Here is a 9,605-nt window from a genome sequence, read left to right as displayed (position 1 = left end):
CAAGTGAAAATTACAGGCTTCTCATTAAAAGAAAAGTATATTTCTTTAAAAAAAAATTATGTAGGACAGATGAATTCCTTCTGGGCAAATATGCCCAGTATGAAGTGGGATTCAGAGGTAAGAGAAGCGTGCAGTCATCTGTAGGACTCCCGGGCCAGGTGAGGATCCAATAGAGGAAGCCAGACCCCAGAGAAATCAGAGGAGCTGGATTTTATCAGCTACTTAGTGCCCTGCTGCTCTGGTTCAGGCCTTTGTTTCCTTGATTTTCTCTGCATCAAACGTGTGTACTATTGTGGTAATTCTGGCCTATGTGGGAAGCCTGTGAACAATTATGTAGGCACCGAGATGGGATATATTTATTTGTCCACACGATTTCAGTCAAGGGAACTTTCCACTCCACCAAGCTCTGCACACCAGAATTTAGAAGTCTGTGCTTTAATTTTGCCTGATTCAGGGTCTAATCACTGTCTACTAGGTGACCAGCCTCTAGCCCTGTGCAACGGAGGTGCTGGCTCAGTCCATCAGAGTGGGCGGAAGGGGAAGGGGGTCCAGGGCTGTGACTTCTTCAGGGGGGTCACCGAGAGCCCTGGTCATTTGCAGATGGGCCATTGCTAAGGATGCAGTGTGGTCTTGGAGGCCATTGAGCCTCACGGGAAGGCTGCCACTTCTGGTCAGCTCCTGGGGCCCAGGCTAAGGTTAAATTGCGCCGGCAGCAACCCGGTGGTGGAGCTCACAGAGCCCCGTGTGGTGTAGGGTAGGCATCGCTTCTGCATGGGCAGCCTTCCCCTTTGGAAGCAGGGAGGGTTTTGGGCGCAGGGCGGTAAATCATGCTTTTGAAGGTCACTCAGAAACCTCTCCTGCTCTCCAGGCAAGGCCTTCACTTTCCCAGCGTTTGCCAGGCTTCCTCACTCTCTCTGCATCCTTAAGATAGTCCTATTTTGCTAAAAATATGTTAGCAACTGACATCTTGGAAAAGAATGAATGGAAGTCAGAGTTTGATGCTTTGCCTCTTAAAATTCACATCCAGTTTGCCAGACGGCAGGAGTGAGAATGATATTTGATGTGGACAGTTGGCCAAGCCACCCAGAGAGAGACCCCTGCTCATCGTCAGAGCCCTCACCGTGGAGCCACGTCTCCTAGCTGAGGAAACCGAGGTAATGTTCCCCTTCATGTGGATCGTCCCTCCCTGTTTCCTCCACATCCCTAGAAATCCTAGCTGTACATCATTAGAAATGTGATACCTAAGTGTTACATTTTCAATAATGTGCTCAATAATTATTCAATAATAATTGAATGGAATTCAATAATTATTCAATAATTATTGAATTCCATTATTGAATTAATAATAATTCAATAATTATTCCTTCAGCCCCCAAACGTGTCATTGCTGTATACTGTATAGAGCAGTATCCTTTGCTGTGTATTTACTGTGTTGGGATTTTTAATCAATTTTACCAAGTAATACATGCACCTAGTTATAAACTGAACATGTCCAAAACAATGTATGACAAAGAATAGGCTCCCTTCCTCTGCCCCTCTCCCCCCCAGGCCTTTGTTTCCCCTGCACAAGGAGCAACCCCAGTTACTAGTTTTCCTGTGTCCTCCCAGAGCTAGTCTACATATATACCAGCCTGTGTGTGTGTGTGCGCGTGCGCCCTGTGTGTGTGTGTGCGCGTGCGCACACATGCGTATATATACACCGTATCCTTTTTGAACTTCAAGAGGTGGTACACTGTAAGCATTGTTTTTGCATATTATTTTTTTCACTCAGTAGAATATCTTGGAGTTTGTTTCATATCAGAATGATCTGCCTCATTCTGTGTGCCGTAATTTAACCAGTCCCTACTGCTGAAAAACTGTGTTGTTCTCACAGTTTTTCAGCAGTAAAAGATTTTTTTAAATGTTTTTAAAGATGTTTTTTAAAAGATTAAACTGTGTTATAATCTTTTGAAATATAAACTATAGAGAATATTCTTGTGCATAGTTCTTTGGGTACAATAGACGTATCTGTGATTATATCTGTGAGTTAAAATCCTACTCTTAGATTGCTGAGTCAAAGGCATATGTATTTTAAATTGTGACTGTAATGTTCTACATGTTTGCCCGCCTGACAGTGTATCGGGGGTAAGGGTTAAAGTATGACTAAGAGACATGTTATTAAAATAGCACTGAAAAGGGTGTTAAAGCAACTTCACACTGCACTGAAGAAGTATGGAGCTCTCCGCATGTAAACGACCCTCAGAAAGCTTCTGTTGCAAGAGAACAATAACAGCATTTATCAGATCCTTAAACTACATGTCAAGCATTGTGCTTGATACACACGATTTCATTTTACCCTTAGACTACCCCATGCAGAGTGATCTTCATCCCTCCTTTCAGGATGAGGGGACTAAAGCACAGAGAAGTTAAGTAACTCACCTACCACACTAATCTGTGGCAGAGCAAGGATTTGAACCCAGGCTGTGTGACTCCAGAGCTTGGCTCTCAACCCCCTCGCTGCCCTGCCTTATATAATAAATAACGTGGGACACAGAGACACTCACTCTGTCTGTGTGTACTAACGCTGCAGGAGCATTCCAACAAATACCGTCTGTGAACAGAGTTCAGCCTCAGTAACACAAAATAAGGACAATGCTTATCCCAGTTGTGCTCATCCTGGTGGCCAAACCTTGAATGTAATAGTTAGGTTAGGCGTACACATTGGACCTCCCAGGTCCAGGTGTCCACACAGTGTGGGTTACAGACTCTGAGTGTGTTCTTTCATTCAGGGCCTGTGCTCTGGATCCACCTCCACCGCTCTCCACACTGCTCTGTACCTGGAAAAGCGGGCCTCCAGGGGCTGCCTGGCCCAGACTTCCTGCCCTCTGGCTTCTGGTTTGCTTTGGCCAAAGGGAGGTACTGGCAGGAGATCAAAGGGCAGGAGTTGAGAAAGGTCAGGGTATTTATCCCCCTGGCTCCTTCCTTCCAGGCTGCAGTCTAAGGCGTCTTAAATCTTGACATCTGCTTCTTGCCTCCAGTCACTAAATCTCAGATATTGCTTCTGCAGTTCTCTTTAAGAGGTCTTTTCAAACTGAGACTTTGATTTCTTTGGAAGACTCTGTTTCCCTCTAACATGCTTTGCAAAATTCTGGCTCTGCCAGCAGAAGTCCTCTGTCTCTCTCTAAACTGCATGTGTGTGTCTCCATCCTCTCAAGAAGAACCAGACACTATGACAATAGAAGTGTTGTTTGCTCTGCACACTATGACAATAGAAGTGTCGTTTGTGGAAACTCCTTTTGCTGGAATCACTTCTTTCTTGTAACAGGGGTAGCTCGCCCTCACCTTCACTTTGTTCAGGCACAACTATCCTGTGCAAAGCCATTACCTGGCCCCTCATGAAGGCTTCTCTGGGTCTTACTCTCTAATCACTTCACAGCAGATTGCATTTTCAAAGATGGATGCAGTAATATCTCCTATCCCCCATGCTCTTCTGCAATGTGACCTTGACAGTCTTCCCATCAAGAGGTGGGATTTTTGTCCCTCTCTCCCCCTGCTTGGATATGAGTAAGCTTGTTGTTGTTTCCATCAATGGAGTGTGGCAGAAAGGATTCGTTGTGACTTCTGAAACAGGGTCAAAAGGCCAGTTGGCTTTGATCTGGTCTTCTTGAAATGCTCGCTCTTCAAAGGTCCCCTCTTGGGACCCTTCGTCTCAGAACTTAGCTAGCAGACTGTGAGAAGCCCAAGGGCAGTAGTCCAGCCCACAGTCCCAGTTGAGCCAGCCTTCCACCTATCCCAGCTCAGGTAGCAGACAAGGGAGTGAAGAGCCCATGTGGGAGATAGATCCTCCAATTCCAGCAATTCCAGCCCCTCGTAGTCCAAATCTTCCCAGATGAGGCCCCAGACATGGTAGAGCAGAGAAGAAGCATCCCCACTGTGGCCTTTCCAATACTTGATCCCTGGGATCCATGAGCATACTACATGGTGGTTGTTTTGCACCACTAAGTTCAGGGAGGTTTGTTATGCAGTCATGGTAAGTGGACCATGTTGTGTGCCGCTGTGTGGTTACCTGGTGATGGGAGCAGCTGATTTGTTCAGAAATGCACAGCCCCCAGGAACCAAACTTTAAACAACAGCCCCTCTCCACTTCTATTTTAGAAGGAGGGGAGATAACGGAAGTTTGGCTTTTTCTCCAAACATCGATTCAGTGATTTGAGAACAAGTATGGGTATTTAAAATCAAGGGATGCTATAAACATTCGATATACTGCTCAAATTCCAGTGCTACTTTTGTAATGTGGGGTTGCAGGTTTTCCTCCTTGGCTGCAATTGTCTCTAATCTTGCAGCCATCTGTACCTGCTACGATGAAAGTAGAACACCCCATGCCTTCTCTCCCCGGTCCCTGCTCAGATTACATGCTTATATTAGGTTGAACCGTATGAAATTGCCATTTTGTAGGTCATAAATGGTTAAATCTCAGCAATTTCATGTGGTTCAACCTAATGCTATCCTCCATCTCCTCAAACACATCTATCACTGAATTGTATTCTGCGGTTTCAACCTAAATGGGACTTGCTCTCTGCTTTCCTTTCCTGCCCCACTCCACCTAAATTGGATTATTCTGTATCACAGCATCTTGTCCTTTCCTCCAGAACATTCATCACAATTCGTAATTACATATGTGTTTATTATTTAATGTCTAATAGCCCAACTAGACTTATGTAAACGCCACGAGTGCTGCACATGGTTGTTTCCCAGCCCCTGGCATGGGGCCTGGCACATCATAGCCACTCAATAAATGTCAGCTCAATTAATGTATATACAATGTGGCTCTCTTCATACGCAGGCAACGTTTTTATTCTGTTGCCAGAGTATCCTGAAAACACTATGGTCCCTGTCATTGCATTTGGATCTGAATGTAAGCTCCTAGAGCAATGAATGGTTTCTGATCCTGACTGTCCATTAGAAACACCCGGAAAGATTTTAGAAAATGCTGAGGGGCCTGTCCTCAAATCAAAGTCTCCAAGGAACGGGGGCGAGCCCAGGCATGGTTGAGAAACAGTTTTGGAAGACAGAGACCCCATCTACAGAGATCTCTATGCCCGGTGCTGTGAAATCATGACGCTTTCTTGCTGTTGCCCCAGTGGTCAAGCTTCAAACCCCAATCAGGTAATTTTGTTCTCAGTCCCAGTTGCCTTCTTTGGGCACATTAGATGTTGCCACCAACCAGTAAGCTTTTGAGAACCAATCAAACTTATTTTGCAAGCACCTTTTTCAGTGGTTGTACCAAGGGGTGGCTTTAGCTTTTCCATAGCCTCAAACAGAGCCCCAAATCCACCCCAAATAAACATGAAGTCTAAATTAAGAGAGTGTGTGCTTCTAAGCAGACTCTCTAACCTCTCCTTCCAACAGTACTCCCATGCTTAGGCCCTTCCCGTAGAGAAATTCTCAAGCCATTGCATAATTTCCTTTCCTATCTTTTCAACCCTTAGGATTTTCCATAAGTCACCGTTTAAGGGGAATCCACCCCCCCCCCCCCATCTAACCTTCTTTCTGTCCTTCCACATCCATTTGAATACTGAATACCCACTGTGTAGCCTTTCTGCATGCCCAGGACCAGGTCTTACCCATTAGAGGGCATACCAACCTGAATAGGGCTTAGTTCCGCCCCCAATAAGCTCACATAATGAGAAATTGAAACAAGGTGATATGTGCTGTTTTAACAACTTGTAAAAGGTGTCATTGGGACACACTAAGGAAAATGATTAGTTATTGGTAGGAGGAATAAAGGCAGGCTTCACAGAGGTGGTATTAACTGGACATTGATAAGTAGGAGTCCACTGGGCTGGAGGCAAAATGGGCAAGTGACAGGTGTCTGGGCAAATGCGAAACCTAAAGAATCAGAATAAACCCAACAGTCCTGGATGTAAGCAAAATAAATCAAGCAGTAGATAGGTACACATCAACCCTCTATCCTGAATGTGGCCTCAGACCACAGAGGGCCCTCTCCTCGTTTCCTAAGAGCAAGACATGTTGTGCATTTGTTACTCACAGTCACACAAAACAAATCCCATTTTCATAAGCTTTATTGATTCACCGTGCTGTTTACAGCTACTGATTTTATATACTCTTCTCATCAAACTGCAAGTTGATTATTTCACTTCATACATATTGTAGTAATTAGACTGCTTACTTTAACGGCATGATAGGTTTTGTACCCTTTGCCAGTGACACTGCTGACAAAGCAGTTTATCTCACTTTACTGCATGGTTTTATTAATTCTTCCACAGCCAACTGAGCTCTTTCTCTTGGGAATTGCCTGGGAGGCAGAAAGTCTTATTTCTGTCCCACTTTGGTATTCCTAGGGCTGAGCAGAATTTTGAATTGGTCTCACTTTCCAGTAAATTCACCCTGCCTGGTTCTGAGTCAGGGTTTGTTTTGGTTGTCTACTGCTGGAAAGCAAACCACACCAGCACTTGATGGCTTAAAATAACAACAGCCGTTTACTGTCTTTCACATTTCTGAGCGTTAACCAGGCTCAGCTGGATGTTTCTTCTGCTCTGTGTGGTGCTGGGTGGGGACTTCACCAGGGTGGAACTTCTCAGTTGCCTCACCAGTGTGCTTGGCAGTTGGCACTGGCTGGTGGCTGGACGCTCATCTGGGACTGTTGACCAGAGCACCTTAGTTCTTCTCCATTCAGTTTTTCCACATGGCTTGAGTGTCTCATGGCATAGTCTGGATTCCAAAAGGGAGCATTTCTCGCACACAAGAGAAACTGCAGGCCTCTCCAGGCTCAGCCTTGGAAGTTACACAGTGTCACTTCTGCTGCTTTCTATTGGATGAGGAAAGTCAGAGGGCCAGCGCAGACTCAGGGTAAAAGGATATAGATCCACCTCTTAATGAGAGGAGTGGCAAAGAACTTGCAGCCATGTTTAATGCACTATAGGTATTTTCTCTAGAGATCAATTTGCTTGCTGAGGACACAGTATACCACAAAATGTATCTCTGACGTTGCCCAATTGTTTCACAAATGTACAAGTCTACTGCATTTCTTAAAAAATCAACTCAAAGGCCAGCACCATCCCCTCCTTTTTCATACACATCTTACTGTGATGGAGAATAATCGGGCTCAGGAACTATGCTTCTGTTTACTCTTCTGGCTCACTGACGTTGATGACCACTGTTAAATAAAAGCATGCTTGCATTTCACTTTTTCATTTATATTTCGTCATTTTGCATTTTTGGTTGAATAATACTTCTATATCCTATTTTTTAAATTAATTTATTTATTGTTGGCTGCATTGGGTCTTCATTGCTGCACTCCTGCTTTCTCTAGTTGCTGCGAGCGGGGGCTACTCTTCATTACGGTGCGGAGTCTTCTCATTGCGGTGGCTTCTCTTGTTGCGGAGCACGTGCTCTAGGCGCACGGGCTTCAGTAGCTGTGGCTCGAGGGCTCTAGAGCGCAGGCTCAGTAGTTGTGGCGCCGGGCTTCGTTGCTCTGTGGCAGGCATGTGGGATCTTCCCGGCCCAGGGCTCAAACCCGTGTCCCCTGCACTGACAGGCGGATTCTCAACCACTGTGCCACCAGGGAAGCCCTAGAGCTCTTTTTTGATTCCAGTTCAGAAAGGATATAGAAGTGGGCTTACCTGGTGGCACAGTGGAGCTGAGAAAGGGGGACTGGGGCAGACTGGGAACAGCATTGAATGCCACATTTTGGTCACGTTTACTTAAGTGGTGGTGAGGGAGCAAAAGGTTTTTAATAAGCAACCGATGCCGTCTTGAATGGTAATGTCTTTGGCAATGTTGTGTAGGAATTGGAAGAACGTGTTTCAGGAAACAACCTATAGAAGAAACACACAAAGATAAGAATGGGCAGCACATTCAAATATTCACAAATGGGCCAGTATTGCTAGGGAAGTGGAGGTGGCCTGGGAAAGCCAGTGGCAGCTCACGAGGCCGTGGCAGATGTGTGCCTAGGCACCCTCCCTTTGGTCCCCAATCTCCTGTCTGGGCGCCTAGGGCCCCCAGTGCGTGTCTCTGTACCCCATGGTTTCTCCTGCCCATGGTGTCATAACATGATCGGACTTCCTTCCCAGGCTACCAGTCCTTCTTGGCTCTTCATATGCTCCGTGCACGTGGGGCTCCTTGTCAGAGCCCTTGTCAGATACATTTCCTCTGCCATGCTGCCCCATGGCACATCTACCTCCTGATAAGCCCCTGACCCCTTGTCTTGTGGGAGTAGAGGGCTCACAGAGCCCCTGGCTGCTTTAACTTTCAACTTCTGAGGAAAAAACCCAAAACAACCCAGAGTTAAGATCTCAAAGCCCTTTATAGTCTGTTAAATTGTGTGCAAACAGTATTATTGCCATCATTATGAGTTCCAGAATTCTGCAAATCCTTGGTGGTCAGGAGCCTGTGTGTTTTTCATTTCCTCTAAGGCACTTGGCATGGTCCGTTGGTGGTATATATGTCCTCAGTAAGTAATGATGGTAATGAATAGTGATAATGTATAGTTTATTTAATCTCTGTGCTTACCCTTTCCAAGCATCGGGGTAATTTTTCTTCCAAACATTGGGGGTCTGTGGACAATTTTAAGAGGTGCACTGAGGTTCAAGAGTTCTTTATTGATCCTTTTCTTTCCATTTTGGAATTTTAATAAAACAGCCACTGGCCATTAAAGCCCGCATATCATGAGAGTGTAGGAACGAAATTAAAGATGAGAAATTATTGGGACAAGGAGATACCACTTCATGCCCATTAGGATGGCTATAATTAAAAAGACAGGTAAAAACAAGTGTTGATGAGGATGTGGAAAAATTAGAAACTTCATACATTGCTGATGGAAATGTAAAACGGTGCTTTTGAAAATTTGTCAGTTCCTCAGAATGTTTAACATAGAGTTATCATTTAACCCAGAAATTCCTAGAGATGTATCCAAGAGAATTGAAAACATATTCACACTAAAATTGATACATAAATGTTCTCTAAAGTATGAGTGATAGTAGCCAAAAAGCGTAAACAATCCAAATGTCCAACTGATGAATGGGTAAGTAAACGTGGTACATACATGCAAGGGATTATTATTCTGCCATAAAAAGGAATGAACTTCTGATACATGCTACACCATGGATGAACCTTGAAATAATTATGCTACATTAAAGAAGCCAGTCACAGAAGACCACATATTGTATGATTTTGTTTATATGAGATGTTCAGAAAAGGCAACTCCATAGAGACAGAAGGTAGAAGAGTGGTTGCGTACGACTGTATGTCAGGCAGGGAGGGAGACGGGACAGTGACCGCTAAGGAGTATGGGTTGTATTGGGAGGTGATGAAAATGTTCTAAAATTGATTGATGGTTACATAACTCCCTAAATATATTAAAAACCATTGAATTTTAAGTGGATGAATTGCATGAAGTGTAAATTATATCTCAGTAAAGCTCTTTCTAAAAAATAATTAGTGTGAAGAGAGATTTATAAGCATTTCAACCCTTGTTAGTGTTCACCTATCTTCTAGTTCTGACCATCCCTCCATGATGACCTCCTCAACTCTGAGAGTAAAGTTGTGACTCCTGCTACAACTCTTTCCCTGTCCCTGCAAGGGACAGTAACTGTGGTTCGTATCCG

The 9,605-nt window shown here is 44.6% G+C and overlaps 1 long non-coding RNA gene across 3 annotated transcripts in view; it reads right to left on the bottom strand.

Annotated features, from left to right (window-relative positions):
- Positions 1-5,956: 5,956 nt before the first annotated feature.
- Positions 5,957-9,605, bottom strand: part of LOC109548524 (uncharacterized) — a 150,945-nt gene continuing 147,296 nt past the window's right edge. For 2 of the 3 annotated variants that reach the window (XR_012334014.1, XR_004528139.2), the window contains exon 6: positions 6,006-7,817. This is a non-coding gene — a long non-coding RNA (uncharacterized lncRNA). Of the gene's footprint in view, positions 7,818-9,605 lie in introns of all 3 variants that reach the window. The other variant, XR_004528140.2, reaches the window with a different exon arrangement.

This window comes from Tursiops truncatus, chromosome 9, assembly GCF_011762595.2.
Source record: "Tursiops truncatus isolate mTurTru1 chromosome 9, mTurTru1.mat.Y, whole genome shotgun sequence".
In the NCBI taxonomy this organism is placed as follows: Eukaryota; Metazoa; Chordata; class Mammalia; order Artiodactyla; family Delphinidae; genus Tursiops; species Tursiops truncatus.
Note: the sequence above shows the minus strand (reverse complement) of the source record. Positions and strands in the feature narration are given on the sequence as shown.